General features: G+C 44.3%; 1 long non-coding RNA gene across 1 annotated transcript in view; it reads left to right on the top strand.

Annotated features, from left to right (window-relative positions):
* Positions 1-22,787, top strand: part of LOC143441386 (uncharacterized) — a 55,807-nt gene extending 33,020 nt beyond the window's left edge. The window contains exon 2 of the long non-coding RNA XR_013108726.1: positions 17,697-22,787. This is a non-coding gene — a long non-coding RNA (uncharacterized LOC143441386). The remainder of the gene's footprint in view (positions 1-17,696) is intronic.
* The last annotated feature ends 2,827 nt before the right edge of the window (positions 22,788-25,614 follow it).

Below are 25,614 nucleotides of genomic sequence, written 5' to 3'. Positions count from 1 at the left end.
TGTGGACCTGTTTAGAAACAGTTTTTTGGAGCAAATCCAGTCTGCGTTGTAAGGATATCAGCAGTTCAGTTCACACAAATCAGCACCAGGAGCTTGATTCACAAACACCATTTACAAATCCGCAATGGCAGTTCAATCCAGAAGAAACCTCAAGGCTTAGCCAATTGACCAGAGTCTGTGGAAGTGGCAAGAAGTTGCTGGAACACCACCAGCCATTCTTTGGTGACATTTCTTTCTATGAAATTATGACAAAGGATTACCAGCAAAGAGTGGCAAGGATAACCAATACAACGAAGTGTCATCAGTGAAGACCAGCATCAGCAAGCCCAAGGATGACCAGCAAAGAATGGCAAGGCTAACCAATACCGTGCAGCATCTTTCACTGTCTGTTGGGTTATATTTATATCCTTTCCAAACATCACGTGTTCTCTCAAGCATCTGTTCTAGCAAGCATCACATGCCCTCTTTTCAGGCTACTTTCAGAAAAACCTCATGTAACTGTTCTTAGCTAAACATCTTCCCATGTGTCTGCTTCACCAAAAACATCACGTGACACAACTGAGTCTCCAAAGATAGAAATTTCCACTTCAAAACTCATTACTATATAGGATTAATATATACTCCTGAAAGAAATTAAGGAAAAATTTCAGTGGATATGGGAGAATGCATGAGTCTCTTTCACTAGGACTTACTGGGTATTTGTGTTCAGCTGGGAGAATCAAGGTGGACCTTAGGCCCTCTAAAAACTGAGGTCTGTATAATGACTCCCATCACTGCTTGTTTCCAAGATGTCATTAGGGGCACAGATCCATACCACTGGCTTTAGTAGAAAGGAGCTCAAATTGAAAGGTTCCTGTTAGATTCAATATTATAGAGGTGTCCTAGAAAAACTCATTTTGAACAATTTGTTTCTTTGAGACAGGGTCTCACTATGTATCTCTGGCTGGGCTGGAACTCACTGTTGAGCTCAGAGAGTTCCACTCACCCCTGCCTCCTAAGTTCTGGGATTAAAGGCATGCACCATTGCACCTAGCCCATGATGTAATGGTAACAGGCCAGGTCTTGTGCAGCACGTAGCCACGGATGCTGTGACTTTATGAGTGTGACAGCCACATCAGGTCTGGAAGACAGTGCATTATAGCCCTTCTCCTAATCCTCTGGCTCTTCCATTTATTGTGCCCCTCCCATTCTGTCTCCCGAATCTTAGAGGGAATGTTATATTCCATTTAATGCTATACATAAAGTATTTTTTCTTGTTTTTCAAGACTTACACAAATGAAATTAAGAAAACTCAGGGGTTATTGGTGGGGTAGTCTATTGTCCTAACACAGTGGAACATAATGTTCTTGTTTGTTTCAAAGAATGACTGATGAGCAAGCTGTGTCTCCAGTCAACCCCGAGTCTGCATTTTCAGTAGCAGAAAGAGAAACATCCCATTCCTTTTATAGAAAAGCAATCCCCTGAGGTTGTCCCTTAAAAGCTGTTTTGATCCATGCATATTGTTGCTGCCAAATTCTTCAACTCCCAAACTACCATTATGCATTTTCTCCTGGACAGGGCGTTTTAGGATCATCCCAGCTGACCCCATAATAAGGCCATTTATTTCTCCCTGAGATGGAAGATTCATTTATTTTTTTCTTGTTTCTCCTTGGCAATTATCTCTCTTACTACCCATAATCTGCCCAATCTTTTTCAATAACATCCTGTGATTAAAGCCAATTGGCTCATGTTGAAAGCTAGAACACAGTTAACCAGGCACAGAAATATCACCCTTGGATTAAAGCAAGCCAGCTTCCAGGGGGCTGATGCTTGAGAGGTCTCTGACAGAAAAGAGTGAAGGCTGACCTGACACTAAAATTTAGTTCTGTTGAAGGGAGAAAAAAAGCACACGCTCAAAATAGTGTCTGAGGAACATATGGCAGTTCCTTATGGCAGAGCAAAGGACAGATTTGCCTACAAATGAGGTCAAAAGACATCTTGTTCATTTTCAGATATTGTCTCAATTATTGCACTGGGCAGCATTTCAGAAGATGTTTCAAAAGAAGAAGAATCAGGGAGTCTCAATAACAGCAATAATGGCAGTAGCAGCTGTCAATCAAAGGCCAACACTTGCATTTATTAGCTCACATTGCTCTTTTCATAACTGTTCAGTGTAAGCTTTATTATTTCCGATATGACCAAGGCCTTATTTTACTATGCAGTGTAGCCATTTTAACATTTAATTTAATTTTAATATTTTATGTGTATACGTGTTTTGCCTATATATTTGCATGTGTACCATGTGTGTACCTGGTGTCCACAGAGGTAGTTAGGACATGCCATTGTCTAAATGTCTTCGTCCCCCAAAATTTATATGTTGAAAGCTAATCTATGCTTTTCTTTTGATCTATTTGGATGTGAGGCTTTGGGGAGGTGACTAGACCAGGAGAGTGGAGCCCTGATGGATGATATTAGCACTCTTACAAAAGAGACTCCAGAGGGCTGCCTTACCAAATGACAAAGCGTGGAGTCATCGATGAGAAATAAGTCCTGTAGCAGACATCAAATCTGCTTGATCTTGAACATACTGGCTTTGACCGTGAGAAGCAGACCTCCATGGGCTAGAAACTATCCACTTCATGTATTTTGGCCACACTAGCTTGAATGAACTAATGTAAGAGTGATTCTACAAGGCAAGGGTTAAAGGTCAGTATTTAGGCCAGCCCCAGATCCCAGTCTGTAGTTCTATTCCGTCTGACCCTACCTCAGTCAGGGTGAGGTCAAGCTTCTAAGCACCTGGGAGAGCTTGCCCAGTTTGATCAGAGATTACTTTTGTAACTGGTGTGTCTCTGCCTTCCTTCCCATTGACGCCATCAGCATATTTCTCAGTGCTGTGACCATGCTCCCTGCCTCCTGTCCCCTACCCTCACACTTTTTCCTTCACAGGCCAGCACCTTGTCTCCATTCCTCCCCTCTCTCCTCTCGCTAGCTACTTTTATCATCGTTTGAGTGAATGCTTATTTATGCTTCCAGGTTTCTCTCTTAGTCGCCTGAAAAGTATCTGCAGAGTTTCCACTGACTTCATCTCTCCAGTCTGAACCGCTCCTCCACCATCCTGTTCCTATTGTAGATGATAAAATGACAGAACCACATTCACAGAAATTCTTGCAGTGTGCATATACAACCACCCATCAAATGCTTTATTTGCCAGACACTCAGAGGCATGTGAGAGAAACAAAGCAGGAGACAGAAGATTTTCATTGCTGCGGGATGGCTGCAGCTTACCTGGTGTTCGGTTTCTGGAATTCAGCTTGCCAGTGACAGAGGGTATGGGAATGAGGACGCTTCTAGAATGATATTGCACTGTGATGGTACAACTTCTTTTTCTGATTGCATAGTATACCATCCCCCCACTGTTGGAAATTCTGTACGTTACCTAACATCCTCTAGCAGATCTAATCTTTTATAGATGGTTCTGTGGTTGTCTGCAACAATCTCTCCCTTCCTTAATTAATTCAGTCATTGGTATCACAGAGAATTGATCAAGAACCACTAGTAGCTAACAAAATCTAAGGTAGCTCACATCCCTCATCTAAAATGGCTTAGTACTGATGTGGTTATATACATCCTCTTCCTCTTCCTGACTCACTTTCTTGTGATGCTGGGGATTGAACCCATGGCTTTGCACATTCTAGGTAAGCAATCTACCATAGAGTACTGCCTCAGCTCTACCAATATTAGTCATACTTAGTGTACCTAATATGAAATAAAGTTATTAGATTATATCGTTCATATTGCTCAGACTTGTGCATATTCAGTAAAGATACAGTTTTCTCAAATAGTCTCAGTCACTGGCTGACTGGATCTATATCTATAGACTCTGTGGATGTGAAGGGCCATCTCTACTTCACCCCAAGACAGGTCTGAGATCTTAAAAAACTGCTCTGAATGTGGTAAGTGCCCCATAAAGGGATAAGAAGATGGGTGGACGGATGTCTCACCAAGGGCAGCTTCCAAAGCTGTAGGTTCCAAATCAGGAACAGAAGAATCCTCAGTGACAGTAACAGAGATTGAGTTTGAAGAGTGGATGCTGAATAGTAAGGTCACAGGGGAGCCGAAAGGAAGCAGAGGCAACGTTGCCAGACAGAGCACAGGGGCAGCTTTCATTACAGTGTAAGGTCATGCTGTGCCTACACACACCATGTTGACTCAATATCTCCAGCAGAAAAATATCTGGTTAATTTCAAAGAAAATAGCTGAGCCTGATGCCTGGCATTGTGGTGACTAAACACCCAGTGAACTGACAGAATTGTATTGAATGGCCGGGCTGGTGGCACATCAATATACATTCCCAGAGACCCAGCCAAGTAGAAGGGTGTGAATTGGAGATGCGATTCGATCTGAGGAGTGCATTGCAGGGTGAGGGAAGCTGAGCAAGGCCTGAAGTGATGGAGGCTGTGTGTGTGTGTGTGTGTGTGTGTGTGTGTGTGTGTGTGTGTGTGTGTGCTTGCATGCGCATGTGTTTCATTTTGTTGCTGGTTCCCTTTCCAGTCTTCATTGCAAAGTAGATAGATCATCATCATTGGATATTGTAGGAAAGATCTGTGTAGATGAGGCTACATAGATGGAATCACCCTATTCTCTGACACTAGTCATTTATTTTTTTGCCTAACCAACCATCAATGCTTAGGTCCTCAGGACAGATGGGCTAAAGGATAGGGGAGCCCTTGATTAACAGTGGTCAGTGGATGGCTGAGATCATTCCAGGCACTGTCAACAATGCCCCAAGCCTCAGGTCTCTTTTGGTTGCAGTGACAAATACTCTAACACAAAGCAACACCAGGAGTGGGGCGTGGTGGGAGGTTTAGCTAGCTTACAACTCCAAGCTATATACAGTCTTGTCATTTCAGAGACATCAAGGTAGGAAGTTAGGCACTTCCCATCATCATGTCCACAATCAAGAGCAGTGATAGAATGAACACATCTCGGCCTGCTGGTTAGCTCTCTCCTCTGTGATACAGCCCAGGATGCCCTGCCTACGGAATGCTGCTGCCCACAATAAGCTAGGTCTCCTGCTACATCAACTAACAGCAGGTAACACAGACAGGCAGTAGGCCAACCTGACCTAGATAAGTCCTCATTAAGCCTCTCTTCCCAGGTGGTTCTATATTGTATCAAGCTGACTTTTAAACTAACTAGCAGACCCTGTATAGTTGTTTGGTTACTTTAGTTTAGTAAGTGTAGCTTTAGTAAGGAGTAAACTCCTTACTAAAGAAAAATAATCTAGTCTTAATGAAAATCTAACATACAAATGGCATGCTGGACAGTTGCAAATTTTAAAACTTTTTTTTTTTTTTAGACAAGTTCTAGCTGACCTAGAACTTGTTATGTAGATCAATCTGGCCTTGAAATTCACAGAACTCCCTTGCCTCTGCATCCCCAGAGCTGGGGAGTGCATCACTAAGCTTGGCTGCAAATTTAATCTAGATTCGTATGCCTGCCACGGTTAGCATCCTATCACCTCTCTTCAGAAGACCTGGGGCCAAGACATATACTGATGTCACAGAAGAAAAGGCGATTGAGCATTAGGGTGCTTGAAACCTTTGTAAGTTCATGACACAGAGCCTCCAAAAGTGTTCGGTCATTTATTTATTTATATATTCATTCGCCCATTTTTATTGGTTTGTGTAGTGTTTATGGGTGTTTTGTCTGCACATATGCCTGTGTATCTCACGCATATCGCAGAGGCTAGAAGGGAAAGGCCAGTCCTCTGGAACTAGAGTTACAAACAGTTGTGAGTCACCCTGTAGGTGCTGAGAATCAAACCCAGTTCTTTTGGAAGAGCATCGAGGCTCCTACCCACTGAACCATCTCTCTAGACCCCCCTCACAGGGTTCTTAATCCAAGAAATACACCAGAGTCACCTTTAAACGACCTTTAAAAATAGGCACAGCTTTATACATTCATCCTTACGTGAAGGGGTCCAGTACGTCTGCTCACCCAAAATCTGAAAAGCCCTGTGAGTATTTTAGGTATGCCCCTGCTGATGGAAAAGCCCTGATTGGACTGATGACCTCAGGCCTGATTCTGAGACTATCCACATACAGGGAGACAGCTGTGCAGGAGAGGCAAGTTGGCCATGAGGTTCAGAATGAGTGTGCCCAATGGAAACACACACACACACACACACATGTACATGTGAACACACACACACTTGTGTACATGTGAACAGACACACACATGTGTACATGTGAACAGACACACACACATATACATATATACACACAGAGGCACAAGATCAGGGTGTAGGCAAGAGATTTCTCAGCAGCCCTTGAAGCTAGAAACCAGTCAAATTAGAGTGGAAGTGATATATGCAAAGTTAACGGTCATTGACGGGAAAGGAGGGGCATGCTCTCCAATTCCTTTTCTCTCCTCATGATCAGGACACAGATGTGGGCATTGGATCTGGGCAAACACCTTAGAATACAATATAGATGCTGTCTATTGAATGTGGAAAAGTGACAAGATACAAGTATTCACAACATCACATTATCTCTGCCAGTTATGAGAATGAAATGATCAATCTTTTTAAGCCAGTTATTTTGAGTTTTATGAAGTCACCCTAAAAAGACGTCTAACCAACACAGTTCTCCCTATAAACTCTCTGGATGGCACATCAAATAATCATAGGAGACTGAATTCAAAGAGTGCTCTGCAGGAAGAGCTATGCTTTTATTTGTCTATGATTCTCCTCATGTTTATTATGGAGTAGTTGTAGAGACAGGACATAGGTCAAGAATAGGGCATGAAAGTGACGTTCAGTATGAAGGACGATGACCTGGAGGGTTGTTAGAATGCAGGTGTAGGGCTATAGAAATGGCTCAGTTAGTAAAGTACTTGCTTCCCAAGCATGAGGACAAGAGTTCACTTCTCAGCGCCCACCTATTAGCTAGGTGTATCTGTCATCCCATATTTGAGAGTCGGGGCAGAGATAGGTAAAAATACCTGGAGTTTGCTGGCTAGCCAGTCTAGCAAAATTGGTGAGCTCCAGGTTTAGTGAGAGATCTCGTCTCAAAGAATCAGGTAGAGAGCAATGAAGGGAGACAGTTGATGTTGTCCTCTGGCCTCCACACATGTGTTCACTTGCTTGTATTCACGCATGTGCATCCACAGACACAGGTACACACCCTTGGCTCTACCCTCAGAGATGCCTGGCACAAGCTAGAGACCAGCATTTGATGAGTGCTTCAGGTCACTCTGATATAGGCATTCCTTAGGCTATGCACTGAGAACAGTATTCTCCAAACAGCCCCCTTCCACCAGTGCTGGACTGAGGAAATTCTGCAGGGAGTAGGCTCAGCGAGCTTAATTACTACAGAGATGCTGTTGGAGATGGTGCTCTGCAATCTAGGAACAGTGTCTTGAAATGGATACTCGGAGACATTTGATGGGACACTCAGTGAGAGGAGGATATCTGGGACATTTATGAAGCGTTACTCTAGATGGCCTGGAAACTCCACACGCATGCACTAATTGGGCAACAAGACATCATTAAATTATTTGGAGTCATGATTGAAAAATAAATATTTTAAGGGAGCAGAGGGCACAACTTAAACATGTTACTCTTCATGCTCATTTCTTTAGTTCCCAGTGTTGACTGAGGAGTTGGCATAATTGCCAGTGATAAAGACGCTGGATAATTATATACTTGCTTGTGTTTACACTGGGCATGGAATCAGGGCATACACTTCATAAGTGAACCTCACAGATGTCCCTTCACAGCCTCTGAGGCTGAAGCTGCTGTCACAGGCAAGTCACAGTCAGAAGCCATTATGATGCCAGTTATGGGAATAGTTAGGAATACACTTTCAGCTCACAGGAGTATGATGGGGACAGAGACAAAATGCTCACCTGAACTGGGGGTATACCCCAGAGGGAGAACATATGATTAGCATGTGATTAACATGTGATTAACATGTGATCAGCATGTGTGAGGTACTGGGTTTAGTCTCAAATAACACATGCGTGTGCACACACACACACACACATGCACTCATGCACAATGAAAACCAACTCAGGATTAATAGCATATATTATAGGAGCATTTGTATGTGTGTGATGATCCTGTGCTCTGGACTGTGGATGTGTGTGTGTGTGGGGGTGTGGATTATGGGACAGAGCATAGATCAGAGAAATGTAACAGATTTGGGAAGTTACAATGTCTCCCAGAGGAGGGTCAAATCTGAAAGTATCACAATAGCATTGTGGGATTAGTGTTAAATCAGTCCCCACAAGATTCTAGTGATGAGCAGGAAAAGAGACAGGAGACTGTCAGGTGAAGGTTCTTCAGGTAGGCAGTCCTCTGACATCAGTGAATGACAGGAACCAGTCTTGGTGTTATGAATACAAAAGTGACAAAAGAAAGAATCCCCTTTCTCAAAGGGCTTCCATTCTGGTGGAAGGAGGCAGGTTGTAGAAGTTATTAAGAATAAATACCATTACAAATTGTCCCTGCCTTAACAGTGGTTTGACCTTCTCTCTCACCCTCTTCTTCCTCCTCTCCACATTTCACCCCCCCAAAAAAAACCCTCCAACTCTGTTGTATTTGTGTCTGTTTATGTCATGCAGACACCAGAGGTCATAATAAGGTGTCTTTCTCTATCATTTTCCTCCTCACTTTCTGAGACAAGGCCTGGATCCTGCTGGGTCAGGCTCGCCAGTTCAGGCTCCCTGGAACCCACACATCTCTGCCCTCAGTGGGGACACAGGCATGGACTGCTTGCTGTACTGGATTTTTTTTTTAAAGCAGGTGCTGGGGATTTGAACTCAGGTCCTCAGGCTTGCATATTAAGCACTTTATTCAGTAAACCATCTTCCCAGTCCTGCTTTGACTTATTTTTTCCTTAGCTAGAATCTTTTTGTTCATATTAATAGACTTTTAGAGAACAGTTTTATGTTTTCGGAATCCCCCAATTCCAGGTCTTCTCTCCCACCTCTGCTTTCCCCATCTTGCTCTGGCTTGTCCTTCGCTCTAACTGATGAACCAACATGGAGACACTATTCTGCGTCAAAGTCCATAGTGTACATTAGGTTTCAATGTTAGTGGTGAATGTTGTGTAGGTTAATATTGTAATCATTCATATTTGGTACCCATGTTAATGTATTTCCTTGTGTGTTTTGACTGGAGAGGCAAAAGCAGTGTATATTAGTAGAAACTGCATGCAGAGTTTGGCACTGTCTGACCACATGTGGCCTAATACTTTAGTGATACAGGAAGACAACAACCAGCAGCAGCTCCATCACCCACAGAAACATAAGATGAAGAGGGTTTAATTTGAAGAGAATTTGAGCTGCTTGCCTAACTTCACAGGCTGATGGGTAGAAACTATTCTGATTCTGACTTCCATGAGCTTGGTGTCCCTACCCTTGGTGCTATCCGGAGCCATTTCTCAAGGATTCTTTTTTTGTTTATTTGTTTGTTTTTGTTGCTTGTTCTTCTAGACAGGGTTTCTCTGTGTGTAGCTGTAGGTTTCCTGGAACTTGCTCTGTAGACCAGTCTGCCTCAAATGGAGAGATCGCCTGTCTCTGCTCCTGAGCACTGGGATTAAAGGTGTTCTCTGCCACTGCCTGGCTTCAAGATGCCTCCTTTTCCTGCTTACCTATGACAATAGATATAAAACCTTTCACTTGCTGTCTTAATACCATCTGAGTTATGACTTTTGACATGTCCCTGACCCTCATTTTTGTGGGGCCTGTGTGTGTTTATGTGCGCACGCACTCCTGCATACATGTAGCTTCCAATGCCTTCCGACTTCCCCTTCTTCTGGCCTTGAGCTCTTCTGACATACTCAAGGATGACCCTTGAATTGTATGGCTGTCCCTGTTAGAATGGGTCAATGGCATTGAAAACAATCTCATGGACAAAACATTCCAGCTACGGTGTAGTACTCAAGTGACCCCAGATTGGGGCATAAAACAGCAGCAGGCATCTTATGCCTGTGTGCTGTGTGGGGCAGTAGACGCTTGTTTGTTTTTGTTCTGTTTTGTTCTGTAATTATCTGAGACCTCAACTAGGAAGACATGAGTGCCTAGAGTTAACTGGAATTGTTGGGAACCCAGCATTTTTGTTTCAAGACTGCTAAAGGGCTAGTCTGTTGATTAAAGTAGTTCACGTGTGTTTATTCCACATGGCTTTGGGTTTCTTTCCAACATGGTCTCAGGCAGAGAGACTTCTTACACGCAGACTCCAGGGCTTCTAAACACCTGTTCCAGGCAGCAAGATGGGAGCTACGTGACCTCTTGTGACCTAGCCTCAGTCACAGCACCACTCCTGACACTCTCTATTGTTCAAAACAACCATCCAGGTTTAAGTAGAAGCGACACAGCCCCACCGTCTCAATAGGCGGGTCAAGTCTTTCTGCACATGCTTTACCCCCAGCAAGCAAACAAACAGAAAATTGAGAAATTAAACATAAAAGTTAAAAACTCGCCAGTTTTTATTACACAGGAGCCTCTGAAGCAGCTCCCACAGTTTCCCATACAAAGATCTTTCCTGTTTAAAATAAAATAACAATCTCCTTCAGAAAATAATTATTATCTAGGTAAGAGCAACATGCACATAGCGAATAACCCATTACAACCAAACATAAAGAATTAAGCATAATACAAGCAATGTGAGTTCTTCCTGAAAATGTGTGAGCACCAGTGACTAGAAGTCGCTAACTTTTGAAAAACACCCTTTCAGGCATTTTCTAGGCATTTTACACAAGTAAACATGTCGCTACTTTTATATAAACAGGACCAACTATTAAACTCTTAAAATACATTTTATTTTTTTAAATCACTCAATAATATACTACAGCCAACAGAGATTGCTGGTTCTATATCCAGCAGCTATCGCCCTGACGGATGCTTCATTTGTTTGTTTGCTTGGTTATTAATTTATTCATTAACACAGAATCTCATGTAGCCCAGCCTGGTCTTACTATGTTGTTGGGACTGGCCTTGAACTCCTGACCCTTTTGCTTCCACCTTCTGAGTGCTGGGGTCACAGGTATGCTCCATCCTGCCCACCAATTGCTCTCTCTCTCTCTCTCTTAAGCCATGGGTTCACATTCCTTTCAGTAGAAACTTGTTTCCAGAAGTGGGCTCTACTGTCAGCCTCTTGGGCAAAACAGAATTTGCCTCAGCTGTATACAGTCTCTTCCTCTGGCTAGCCACTGGGTAAAGAGGAGAAACGAGAGAACGCTAGCAAAGCGACACAAGATTTGGAGCGATTTAGGAAAAGGTATTTCTTTATAAAAATGTTTTAATGACTATTTTATGTGTAAGGGTACTTTGTGTGCACGAACTGCTGTGCACCAGGTGCACAGCGAGTGCCCAAAGAGGCCTGAAGGAGCCCTGGAACTGGACTCTTGTATAGTCGGGCACTGTCATGTGGGTTCTGGGGATCAAAGCCAGGTCCTCTGGAAGGTCAGCTAGTGCTCTGATTGCTGAGCGATTGTTCCAGCCCAAGAAAATGGTTTCCCTAATAGTAATTAAGAAGGCTTTAGTTTGGAATGGCCGATCTTCCTTTACTATACGTTGTCCTTCCTGCATGTGGTGGCAATGCCACAGCAGCTTCAGGCGTTATGGGGTTTGCCTTTCTTCTTTTTCATAATAAATTACTAACTGTTCAACTTAAATGGCTGCACCGCATTTTTCTGTCAAAACCAAGAGTATTCTAATTAATGGATGTCCACAAGTAATATTATGCAAAATTACTGCCAATCCTTTTGAATTGGAATATCATCCGTAACTGTAAAATTCTTAATTGTTTGCCATTTTGAGCCCTTTTCTTTATTTTGAGCCATCATAAACAACACTAATGAATATTAATACTTGAACTAATTTTAATTTCTACTTCATATATTACCTCAATCAACAATGTTCCCATATGTTACCTTTTAATTATTCTCTAATGTTGACATCTTTCATAACCATTTGACTTTTTTAAAAAAAAATTTAATGAATTTCATACATGGGCACACAGTATTTACATTATTTCTATTCCTCCATGTTCTATCTCTTTCCCCTCTTCAAATTCATGACTTCCTTTTGTATAATTATTGCTATATATATGCACATATACATTTATGTATATGTGTATCCATCTGTCTATGTCTATATCTATATCTGTATCTGTATTTGTATCTATATATCCCTATATGTATGTATACAGCCTACTGAGTTCCTTGTGTGTGCATGTGTTTAGAGCTGGCCAGTGGGGTTGGATAACATATTATGAGGCTTGTCACTGAAGAAAACTTATTTTCCCTCTCTCCACAGCCATAGACTGCCTATAGCTCTCCATCTACTGGTGGGACTTTGTTTAATTTCCCATTCACATGTTGACCATAGGGTTACTATGTAGGTCTTGTTTAGGCAACCATACTGTTGGGACTTCATGGGTCCAGCCTTCATATCATGTCTAGAAGACACTGTCTTACAGCCAGATTCCTGGTCCTGTCGCTCTTAGGAATCTGGTCCTGTCAAGTCTTTCTGCTCCTTTTTTCACAGTGTTTCAAGATTCCTGGTCTTGTCAGTCTTTCCTCTCCTTCTTTCACAGTGTTTCCCCAAAACTTGTGTGTCAGGGTTGTGTTGTAGATGCATCAGCTGGGACTGTACACCTCACAGTCACTTATTCGCTGCATTTTTATGGATTGGGGAATTTCTATAGTAGTCTCTGCTGCAAAACGAGGCTTCTTTGATGATGGGTAAGAGGTGCATTTACCTGTGGATATGCAGATAAGTGTTTAGAACACAGCTTGAAGCTATATTGATTTAGAAAAATGTCAGTAGTAGTGTAGTAGTGTATCATAGATCCTCTAGGATCTGTGTCCTTTTCAGGCATGGGGAGTTGACTGCTTTGAAATATTAGGCATGAGTTCCCTTGTATTAGTGGACCTTAAGTCCAATTCGATAGTTGTTGGTTACCCCTGAGATAGAAGAGCCACCATTGAACCACAGAATGTATTCCTGGACTGCTCATTGCTCTGTTCACAGGCTCAACAGCTCGACAGGATTATTGATTACTTCTAGCACCTTCTAATACTGTGAGGATTAGCCTTGAGGGAGGAGGAGGACTAGCCTTCAGGGAGGAGGACTAGCCTTGCCTTTAGGGAGGTGGGCTCCAGGTCAATTCCACCTCTATTTCTTCAAGTGTGTTGTTTTCAAAAAGAGAGTCTTACCTTTAAGTTCTGAAAAAAGAATCAAGTATGATGGCAATAGCCTGTATTTGTTTTGGGGGTCTCTTGAACTCCTCTGACCAGCAACACAAAGGGAGGATTCTCATGGCTCTAGGTTACAGTCAAGTAATCCTGGCTCCTGGGAGAAGCATTATTGCCCCATGTGACATAATATCATGTAAACAATAACATATTACATATAAGTATATATTTAAATAAAATCATGTTTCCCGTTGAGCTTCCCACCACTACTTTCCTATAAGCACCTGTGTCCTACTTTCTCCTCTCTACAGCCCTTTCCACACAACATTATTAAAACTAATCAACATGGCATGATCATGCACACCTCTGAGCCCACTACTCAGGAGGCTAAAGTAGAAGGCTGAAAGAAAGTTTGAGGACTTCTTAATGATGATCCTGTCCCAACATCCCAACAAAACCCCTAACAAATTGACAGTGGGAATAGTATTGATTAAGCTAGACTTCATTTGAACTTAATAAGTTTTTTGCAGGTCCTTCTCCTCTCCAGGAAACAGAGCCAGGTACTATCATGCATTAGACCCTCCGGTTTTTAATAGACTTGATTTAATTTAATGTCCTTGGCAGGTGTAACTGAACACACTTCTAGAAAAAACGAACAAACAAAAACCATTGAAGGCAAACATATTTTCAACTGCTTATGAATAGTCATCCTTACAACTCTATGCAGCAAGGTGTTTCCATTCTCTCTCTCTCTCTCTCTCTCTCTCTCTCTCTCTCTCTCTCTCTCTCTCTCTCTCTCTCTCTGTCTCTCTCTCTCTCTGTCTCTCTTTTTTCCAGAGGCTGAGGCTCGGTACAGGCCACTCAGAGGCAGAGTTCAATTCCATTTAGACAGCTGGCTCGGGTTTAGAGGGTGTTATCCCTGACCCTTTACCAGAGCCACCCTGAATAGCAGACTGTCACCTGTGGGAAGAGCTAACTCTGTTCAAAAATGAATATAATGCACCAGCAACTATTGGCCCCTCTGACTGGGGTTCCTCCAAGCCCCTTCCTCCTGCATCCACTCCTTTTAACTTAGTCTGACTAACCAACAGCTGCTTGTCAATCTCATCCAGTGCTCTGGGCCACAATGCAAAGGCGCCTCCTGGTGTTTGCATTTGAATAGGGACCCGAGCCTGGAAAACAATAAGGCTGGTGGGAGTAGGGGTGAATTCGAGCAGAGCCTCTTCCTGGCTCCTTCCATCACACCACGTGGCAGTTCTTCCTGCACCTGCGCAGAAACCTCGATTCTCCTTTTGAATCCCTTTTAAATGAATCTCCTTTTAAATCTGTGCATCTGAGGGGACAGTGCCTTCTAGGGCTAGGAAAATGACAGCCTTTCAGCCAGTGTCTCTTTGGCACCACCTCCTGGGTTCCTATTTTCCTGTGTGGGAGCACTGTCCATTGCCAGGCCTGAACCAGGCAGGGAAGACTCTAGGTCAAGCTAGTTGTCTCCTACCTCTCCAAATGTTCAGAGACCTTTCCCCAGTGCTTCAAGGGATACTAATGTGTTACTGTGTTACATGGATGTTCTGAGTGACCAGATGGTAAATGATACAGTAAGGACTGCAACCTTGGCCTGCCTACTTCTGTCTACAGCCTCAAATCTTCCACCACACCGAACGTTGTCACCAGGATTGTTCTAGAAATAGGGCCATTGCCAAAACCAATTTCAAATTCCCGGTGCGTGGAGGATTCTGTGATGTCCTGGGTCAGCAGCCTGTGGTTCTCAGTCCCTGGAGAACCAGGTGGGGAACAAAGCCCCTTTCTCAGGCGCTCTCCTGAAGGCGGAAGTGGCTCTGCATGGTAGGCAGTAGAGTAGAAGCCAGGGCCAGCATCCTGCCAGGGAGTGAGCATTTCTGCATTCAAGGTGGCATACTGAAAGGACACTGAGAGTGAACCACTGCCACTCTGTTTACCTGGGAGTTCTCTGGGACCTCGAGCAACGCTAATCCCTTTGTTGGCTTTAAGAGGACTTGGTGAAACCAGCTCTGTCCAGAAAACAGCTTGGGGAAAACTAACAGACTACAATCTGGACTGACTCAGCTCAGAGTCACAACCAAACCACGAACACAACCTTGTTGGTAATAAGTAGCTTGAATAAAAACTGCTACCAGGTGTTGTCCTTTTGCTACACACAAACACTGCACAAGAATGAATTTCGCTAATCCTAGGAATAAACAATAAGCAGTGTGCATAACCACTACCTTCATTTGACTGGTAAAGAACCTAGGCATTGAGGGTCTCGACATTTGTACTGGATCTAGGCAGAATATGGCACTTTGATCCCTTGAAAGTTTCAGGTAGAGGAATTTAAGGAAGGAATAGTAGTTAAAAGTCACATGGTAAGCAAGTGGCAGAGTTGGGAACCAAAAATATCAGAGAGGCTACAAGCAGAGAGCATTGGGGATGGCTGGATATAGCCATGCTTCCCTTTTCTGTGGGTTTTGATTTTTTTTTTCTGGTAACTTTTTTTCTTTTTCTGGACAAGGTCTCACAACATAGCCCTGGCTGGCCTGGAACTCACTATGTTGACCAGGCTGGCCTTGAACTCACAGAGATCCATCTGCCAGTCAAATGCTGGGATTAAGGGCGTGTGCTACCACACTTGGCTAGTTTCTTATAATACCTGTTTTGTGGGATGAAAATCACAAAGAGGATTTACACCAGAAAAAATGGGGAATGATCCTCAGTGGGTACCTGGATCATGGAATGACAGGGTTCGAGACTTGGAGTGTCCAAGAGAAATACATTTGGAAAGACCATGGTGCTTCAGGTGGACGGAGGGAAGGAAAAACAAAACAAAACAAAACAAAACAAAATCCAATAGTCATTGATTTGATTGTCTTTATATTCCCTCACAAAAACATTGCGAGATGCAGACCAAGGGCCTGCCCTCTAGGGAATTGTAATCTGGGAGCAGGGAAGGGGAAATGCTATGCTTTCAACTAAGCACCCATTAACTTGCAGAGTCATAAAATAACCTCCAAGTCTAGTTTTTGTCCTGCCATAGTTTGAATTCTCAGGGATCTGGTATGAATGCCTGCCACATAGTCATCTATGAAGTCAGGTGCTTAAACATTACCACATAGTGGTTAAACAGATATATAAGCTACACTGAAGGACTAGCCTATGGGGTTATGTTTCTAGTTCTTTTTTTGTTTGTTTGTTTGTTTGTTTTGTTTTTTCAGACAGGGTTTCTCTGTGTAGCCCTGGCTGTCCTGGAACTCACTCTGTAGACCAGGCTGTCCTCGAACTCAGAAATCCGCCTGCCTCTGTTTCTGGTTGTAAGAGGTAGAGATGAGGGTGGTGCAAAAGTCTCCATTGATATTTGAGCCAGGGCTTAAAGTTGAGGAAGTTTCAATGAGCTGCTTTAAGTTATTTCCTGTAGAGGGAAATAAAACTGCTGCCTATTCACCAGTAGTTCAGGTACGTTCCAGGAGCTAGGACTTCATTGTAGTACAGTGATAAAGGGAACAGATCAAAGGAGAGAGTGAAAGGTGTGTACATAGGTGGGGGTAGGCTCACTTGGGTCTTACCACATTATTGGGTGGTAAATTGGGTCAGTCCTCTGACCCCCTTTCAAGAGGAATATTGAATTACGGCACTCACTGGCCGATCTGAGAATTTCAGGATTAGATATATTCAAAAGTATAAAAAAGATGTCCCACCAGAAACCATCCATGGAGACAAAACCAAACATTTCGATCTATTCCTCCATGCAGAAGTACAGCATGGCTATGCCCCGTGTATATGTGGAGACACTTGGTGTACATGAAGCAATTTTGTAGCTGGAGCAGGCAGAGAGGACAGACAATCCAAGTGGCTGAGCTAAAGCCTTCCTTTGGCTTCTGCTGCCTCCCTTAGTCCCTCTGGGTCCCCTGGACATCTGCAGATCCTCTCCAGGGTCCCTCATTTAGCTCCCAAGATCTGCAAAAGCCTGGGTGCAGAGAGTTAGTGCAGTTTTGACAAGATGCTCACAGAGGTTCAGTGACTAGTTTTAATTAGGCCATCTTTGTTTATGTTTGATGTTTATCAGCTAATTGGCATGGCAAGGTGTGAGTCACACAGCTTTCCCCTGGCGTGGAATCAGTTTGTCAGAGGAAAGGCCAGGAGAACAAATGATCCCAATTATGAGAGAACCCACTGGGCTAATTATCATCCCACTAAGGATAGAACATCCCCCTCCTACTCCTCCTGCTGAGGCTGCACCAAGTGCTCAGGATCCCCCAGCCTCCTCCAACCCGGGAAGTCAGGATCTAGTCTCAGCTGGCTACCTGGAAATTTATTCTCTTGAACTCAAACCCTACATCTTCCTCCTGCTTAGACACACTAAGGCAGTTGTGTGTCTTTAGTCCAAATTCATTCTTCCCTTTAGACCTTGCCACAAAAGTAGCTCCTATATGGTTTTTGGAGGCACTTGATTATTTTCTCAATAACATAATTGGTTTGGTTCTAATCACTCTCTTTCAGATGGAAGAGACTGAGCGGACGTGGGGACTTTACATGGGGACTTTACAGTAATTGATTGCTTCAAGGGCAACCGCTGCAGTTGGCTTTGAACTCTCGTGATCTCTCAGCATCGTTCTTCACCGGAACAAGATCTCCGGAGGCTCAGGCAACCCAAGCATCAATCAATCAGGAGTCTTCAGGTAGATCTTTCTGGGGTGACTCTCCCTGTAACTATGGAGGTCCTAGAACAATACCGTCCAGAACTCTCTGCGACCATCTACTGACTTATCCAGGCAGTATCTTTTAGCCACGTGTGGCTATCGACCGTAATGATCACTGTGGGCTGAACCGTGGGATTGACTTGCCTTGGGTTATAATCGAAAGAGCCACACGGGGCTAGCTGCTACCTTTGCTGGACAGCACCTGCTTCACTGCGATCTTCCCGAAGGCAGCAATTCCTCAGGAGCCTACACACCTGTAGCTTTTCCACCCCACAGTTTCCTGCCTCCCAGTGGGCAGCGCAGGGCTCCTGGTTTTCAGAGCGTCTCCCCTGACCACGGAGGCCCCTCCAGCGGAGAGCTCGTGCAGAGGAATGCGGTTTGACTGCCCTTGAGTTGAATGATGATCGAGGACCTTTGGAATGTCCACAAAGCCCCCACACTCTAGGCCTCCTCTGTCTCTTTCCCTCACCGGGGTAACAGATGGCCCCGGCTTTCACCAGCCGGGCCCGAGCACATTGTCACTCCCAGCTGAAAGTGAAATATTCAGTGGCATTTAAATTAAATAGACTCTAATGCTTCAGTAATATTAATTACGTTTTCATTCATCCCTAGCCTAATAAATCAATGCGTAAAGAGGGGATGCTCGGGAGGCTGGCAGCCGAGTGGGGCCACTGGGCCTTTGTGTGAGGCCGCACACAATGCCCCCATTCTTAGACGGCCCTGCTTGCCCCTGCAAACATCTGTGCTTAGCGCCTCTTGAGGAGGAGCCAAAGTGGTAACATTTACACTCTGCGTCCAATTTGTCCCTGCACCCGGGCCTGAGTCAAGGCAAATGTAAAGCCAGAGTCACAATACACACTACATTTAGGACTGCTGCTGCTGCTGCTGCTGCTGCTGCTGCTGCTGCTGCTGCTGCTGCTGCTGTGTCTGTACAACCGAGGGGATTAGAAAATTGGGAGCCCAGAGAGCTGGGGAACTGATGGAGAGAGAGGTGTCTCTTGGTGCTAGGATCTCTCTCCCAGCTTCAGCCAAGGGAGGAAGGAGATAAGCTAGCAAGCAAAAAAACAGGACAGAAGAGGAAGGGAAGAGAAAAAGAAAAGAGGAAAGGAAGGAGAGGAAGGGAAAGAAGGAGATTAGGAAGTTATTACTGAATGAGCGAGCATTTAGTAGGAAGAGTAACCAGGTGTGTTTATGACTTCCAATGATCTAACACGAAACAACAACTGTAACTAAAGCAGTCATTTAAACTTATTCGTAGACCATAGAAATGAAACAATTTGCCTATGTTTACTGCCTTCATCTGCTACTGGGGGCCATGCTTCTCATCTCTGAATTTTACTTGGTAGAGAGGAAGGAATGGATGTTGGGGATATGGTTTAGGTTGGGGGCAAAGGGCTGATGTTTGAGACATTTCCAGCGTTCCCCGTGGTTTCTGTGGCTCTTGGCTTTGGGGAGGTCCCATCCCCAGCGAGCAGTGGCCCCACCCGGCTCCCAGCTATACATATGTAAAAGAAGCCAATAAAACAGTCCAGAGGGCCTGCCCTCCTAAATCTTCAGGCGACAAAACCTCCCTCTTGTGATGCTTCAAAGCTGCCCAGAGCTACCAGTTTACCCCTAGAAGTCCCTACTCAATGCCTGTGATTGGAAAATAAATAGCCTTGCCCATAAAAAGTGCAGGCCAATTGTTGGTCCAGGAATGGGAAAGGGCCGTGTGCATCAATGGGTGGAGCTCTCATTCACCCAGGGAGGCACCTCTCTTCCACCAGATGCAGGTTGTGGCAATAGAAATGGTCTCTCTGGAACCATTGACTAAGTGACTGCTTAGGTGTTCAATAAGCCACCCAGTAAAACTAGACACACAATCCTAGAAAGCCACAATAGCACTGTCCATGAGCGAGGAAGGGAGTATATCACCTGGCCCTTTCACTGGATCTTAACTCTGATGCTTTTCTGTTTAGACACTGCGTTCCACCATGCCTTAACCATTGTGTCACTAGAAGCATACTGCTTTGTGATTTGCTCCTGCTCCCAACTAATGTGACTCAAAAATATTTAAACATCATTAAACACATACCTGCACAGTCACATTTTAAATGATGAAGTTTGCAGATTACCAGTTGAAATGCTATTTATTCAATCAATCCCCCAACTGTTGTTTATTTGATTTTCATTGCCTCCCCTTTCCTCTCACATATAATATCATAAATTTTCTCATGGCTAAATTGAGATGCATATTTCTGAGTATTCTTTGTGTTGTTTTATTGCCCAGGATGGGCTTCCAACTCACTAAGTAGCCAAGGATGACCTTGAATTCCTCTCTCTCTCTCTCTCTCTCTCTCTCTCTCTCTCTCTCTCTCTTTCTCTACCCCCCCCCTGTGTGTGTGTGTGTGTGGTTGCATGTGTCAGTGTATATATATGGAGCCCAGATGTTGACGCTGAGTTATTCCTCAATCAATTCTCCACCTTATTTTTTTGAGAGAATGTCTTTTATTTAGCCTGGAGATCACCTATTTGGCTACATTTGTTGGGCAGCAAGCCTCCGGGAGCCACCTGTCCCTAGCTCTCCAGTACTGGGTTTGCAGGTATAAAATACTGCACCTAGCTTCCACATGAATACTGGTGTACTGGCTAGTCTTATGCCCACTTGACACACAAGCCAGAGTCATCTAAAAGGGGGGAAACTTAATTGAGAAAATGCCTCCATAAGATCTGACCGTAAGGCATTTTCTTAATTAGTTATCTATGGGGGAGGGCCCAGATCACTGTGAATGGTTCCATCCCTAGGCTGGTGGTCTTGGGTTCTATAAGAAAACAGGTTGAGCAAGCTATGGGAAGAAGCCAGTAAGCAGCACCCCTCCATGGCCTCTGTAACAACTCCTGACTTTAGGATTCGGCACTGTTTGACTTCCTTTCCTGACTTCCTTCAATGATGAACAGTGCTGTGGAAGTGTAATTTTAACTACATCCTTTCCTTCCCAAGTATCTTTGGTCATGGTGTTTCATACCAACAATGGAAATCCTAAGATAGTTGGGTATCAAATTCAATGTCTCATGCCTACACAGAAATACTTTACCATCTGAGCCATCCCCAAGGCTCTATTTCTGAATATTTTACTAGAATTATGGAAGAGACCCTGCTAAGTCTAAGTAAATGCACACATATATTTTGAGAGAAGGCCTGACTGTGTGTTTTTGGTCTTTAAAACCTGATTTAGAGGGCTGGGGATGTAGCTCAGTGGGGCAGCACTTGTCTAGGAACTGTTAGGCTCTGAGTTCAAATTTCCAGGATGGAGAGAGACAGATTTGGGAAGTTATGTCTGAGCCCCAGATCCCATTCCACCCATCTGAAACATCCTTACTTCCCAACGTTTCAACTTCCAAGTTTGAAATCTTTGGGTCATCTTGCTGGTATTTATGACTCAACACTTGTAGCTTCAGGATGAGGATAGTAACAGAGCCTGTATCCCAAGAAAGAGCTGTTTCCCTAAGTGCCCCCATTGGAAGCAACCTAGTATAGGGCCCAGCCTGTCTCAGAAACCACTTGGAGCCAGACCAACGGTGCCTCTTACTGTGTACCCGAAGGGAAGTCACTCAGCCTCTCTGAATGAGTTTCTTCATCTGCAAACTAGCAAGGGAAACTTGTGTCTACTTGAAGACTCAGCGTGGATAAACACAGCACAGTGCCCGATCCACGGCTAACTGTTCATTAAGTACGTGATCCGGATGACCCTTAAAGCAGCCTCTTAGTTGTTCAAGTTGCGAGTCTTTCCCTGAAGCAGCAAGAAGACCATGAATTGCCACCCACACCACGGAGAAGGTGATTTCGTGCAAGTTAACACCGACAAAAGTCCTGCGGTTAGCCAATCCCTGTGCTGCGCATGTGTACATAGAGGTGCATGTACCCCAGGAACTTCCTGGCTGGAAGGAAAGGGAAACAGCAGTGACTCAGATCCAAGGCGCCAACCAGGAACAGAGATGCATGTGACAAGAGGCATTTGGAAGAGGCAGTGCAATGACAGGGCCACACAGTCAAGGTTTTGCTAAAATAGGGGGCTGGGGATAGATTAGAGGTCTGCCTGACTTAATTATTCATCTGTTTCCTCTGTACCTATCAGGTAAGGCAAGGTTAAAGTGCCCAGGAGTAAACCAGGTCTGCCTTGATAGGTCTGTATTTCATGTTGTCCGGCATGGTGGCCTTGCAGTGTGACAAGTGTGACTGAGGAACTAAATTTTAACTTGCACTGAAATGTCACCCGCAGTTGCTGTGTTACACAGCATATTGAGACAAGGAAGACGCATTTAAAGGGAAGGGCTGACATTGAGGATCAAAGTCTTTAATGGCAGGAGGTCTTAAAAGCAAGAAGGGCAACGGACAGACTCCAACATGAAAAGGACCCTTCGCGGCCACCCGGCTGTTTCTGTGGAGGCCAAGTCTCTTGCTCCTTGTGAGCCTCAGAGGAATTCGGTTGCTGTGCTCTGACCCTGCCATTTTTGTGGCTCTTTGTCAACCGGTCTGGGGCCACGCCAGAGCCCGTGGGGAGGGCTCCCTTTGGCAAACACACTTCCCTTCTTCTCTGTTAGTATTTGGCATTAAACCGAGTAACTGTCTCATGCTGAAACCACCACACGTGTCTAATTCCCATTTTGTTTTCTGTCAGACTCAGGCAGAGCACCCATGGAAAAGCTGGCACTTTTGGGTCACAAAGAGTGTCCTCTCTGCACTTGCTGAGGGTTGAGGATGCACAGACATAAACTGGGCAGCCGTGGGGACTGCAAGCCTCCACCAGAAGCGTTCAAATCTGAGTTGAGTAGCCTTGGGTGGGCATGTCCAACACAGGATATCAGAAGGAAGTGGAAAGAACAGTGGCTACAATAAAAAGATGTTTCTTTACTGTGTTGTTTGTCTTTATTTCTTTTCCTTTCTTTGTTCCCTCCTTCCTTTTCTTCTTCTCCTTCTTTCTCCTCCTCCTTTTCTTCCTCCTCCTCTTCCTCCTTCTCCTTCTCTCTCTCCCACTCTCACTTGCTTCTTTCTTTCTTTCTTTCTTTCTTTCTTTCTTTCTTTCTTTCTTTCTTTCTTTCTTTCTTTCCAGATATGGTTCTCATTGGGATCAGAAGATTGCTAATGGGCTGGGCTGGCTTGCCAGTGAGCTCAAAGGACCAGCCTCTTCATTTCTTCAGAACTGAGATGACACGTGCTTGCCATCACACCACACATGCATCCCCACCCACTTTTAAAGTGAGGCAGGATTTCATGTAGCCCAGAGCAGCTTCAAACTCACCACATAGTGGAACGTAACCCTGAACTTCTGATTTTTTGGCCACCTCCTCCTGAGGGTTGGGATTATAGGCTTGTGACACCATTTTATACAGTTCTGGAAAGTCCAGGATTTTATGTCTGCTGACCAAACACTCTACCACTTGAGCTGAATCCAAAGCCCATTTTGGTATTGCTAATTGCTAAGGTCATAGTGTATGAAGCAGGCCACTTATCCAGTATCAATCCTTTCCCACTGTCACCTTCTGGTAAAAGTCAAAGTGAAAGCAGGGACTTCCCGAGGCCAGGCCAGCACTGCCACACACAGGTGTTCTTCCACTGGGCCTTGGAGTAGGCACAGGACGGACAGGTGTTCAGCGAAGATTGCTTGTTGCAAGAAGAGATCATTTACATCTGCACATCTTCACAAAAACACTAAATGTCAGTTTGGTCTGGGGATGTGGCTCAGTGTTAGAGTGCTTGTCTAGCAAATATGAGTCCCTTCGTGCTCTATTCAGCTCCACAAACATAAAACAAATTTTAAAAAGCAGTTTTCATCCATTTTGGTAAGGGTGGATATGTTAAGTAAATTCAATGTAAATTTGAGTTTGATCTTCAAAGAACCCAAAATCCTACTACCTAAATTAAAAAAAGCATCCCTTGTGAGCCCATTTTATATAAGGAAATAACCACTAATCAAATATGATGTGTCTGATGTAGCCACCAACAGTCCTTACCCCAAGTCAGTTTATGGAGCAAATGGATATCACTACAGCTGCTAAGGGAGAGCTCCCTTCAGGGGAGGATGAGCCTGTAAGACATCTTAGTGCTCTCCAGGACATTTGAACAGTATCAAGGTAAAGGGGTACATTCTGCCACTATGTCAAAGACACCTCATATCTTGGTGAACTGAGTGTCTGTAAATACCACACTGGCATGAGACATGACAGCTGGACACAAGACTGTCACCTCTTTCTTGTCCTGCTCCCAATTCTTAGAAGTTCTTGCCCACCCATGAAAAGCTACTAGATTGGTTTCTTTAAACTTAAATCACTTCAAATGTAACAAACTTTTTTCTCTACTCTTATCCACTGACAAATTTCCAAAGCCCACTTATGTACATATGAACCAATATCCTGTTGCAAGTGGCAGAAACCCAATATACAAAGTGGCTTGGTGAACAGGTGCTGAAATACCAAGCTTTCGGGTTCAGCTGGATCTAGGCATTCTGAGATGTCATTAGGAATGTCTCTCCTAGCTCAGACCTTTTCTCTATTGTGGTTTCACTGCCAGCATCTCTAGTCTCACCCTTTGAGCTTCTTCTGGAGATGCACTGCGACTTTACTCTGGTAGTTCCTGCACTGAGAGAAAGACAGCCATGCAGAAGCTCTGAGCTGCCTGCATCTGCACACTTCCTCCTTCCTTTTGAGAGATTATTTTTCCTGGCAGCCTTGTGAATTCTCAGTTCCAGAGTTTAGAATAGGAGGTTATTGGCTTACCTTGTCCCTTTGCCTGGCCTGTAGCTTCCCTCCCTTCCTAAATCCTGGCCTCAGCTCGTCTAGTCTGTGGAATACTGATTTGAATCCAACTCTTGACTTTTATGCACAGATCTTTGTACACAGGTGCTTTCTCTCCTCATGTGGCTCCTCACTAATGAGCAGAAAGCACAGTATTCATCTGGAGGACTGTGCAGAGTTTCTAGGGAAAGTGTGTTTAACATGCTGACAAATGCCTGGCACCGGAAGTACAACTGTGCCACCCCATCCAGCTTTTCTCTCCTTCTTCACCAGCAAGTACTTTACCAGCTGAGATACCTCCCCAGCCCTTATAGATCTTATTCATGTTGTGTTTCTAGCTTGTTCTTCAAGGATACCTCATAGTTCAAGAGGGTTGTTCTAATCTCAAGTATCATGTTCCATAACAGGCAGCAGACAGGGAGGAAAAGTTCAGACTTCTTTTCTTCTGGAAGGTGCATACTCCGGTTCTGCACAAGTCTCAACACCAGAACTTAAGTCATATCTGGCTGTCAAGGATGTAGCCTTATTGAGGGTCAGCATGGTGTCCAGCTAGAAAGCCTTTCTACAACGGTGCAGGAAGGGTAAGCCCTACCACAGCCAGGCTGTGAGAAAGGACGAAGTAGCTGGGCACAGGCTAGACACAGAAGTGCAGAGAAAGCCCCATTTCTGCTTGTTCAGGGTAGACATGTGGATTCCTCACCACCTGTCCACCTGAAGAGTGGAGAGTCAGTTCCAGAGTCTTTAAGAAAGTCAGACACTAAAATGCAAGTCTGTAACTGTTCCCTGAGCCAAGGCACTTCGCTGTCTTTCCCCTCTGCCTGCCAGCGGGGCTGGGGAGAGGCAGAATATTGGCCCCAGGCAAACTTGGTTTGAAGCCAAATTCCAGGACTCTTGGGGCTGACTGGCAGCCACTCTGTCTGAGCAACCTGGGAGATCCTGAGAAAAGA

This window comes from Arvicanthis niloticus, chromosome 2 (assembly GCF_011762505.2).
Source record: "Arvicanthis niloticus isolate mArvNil1 chromosome 2, mArvNil1.pat.X, whole genome shotgun sequence".
Taxonomy (NCBI): Eukaryota; Metazoa; Chordata; class Mammalia; order Rodentia; family Muridae; genus Arvicanthis; species Arvicanthis niloticus.
The sequence above is the reverse complement of the archived record's forward strand: the minus strand, read 5'-3'. Positions and strand labels throughout refer to the sequence as shown.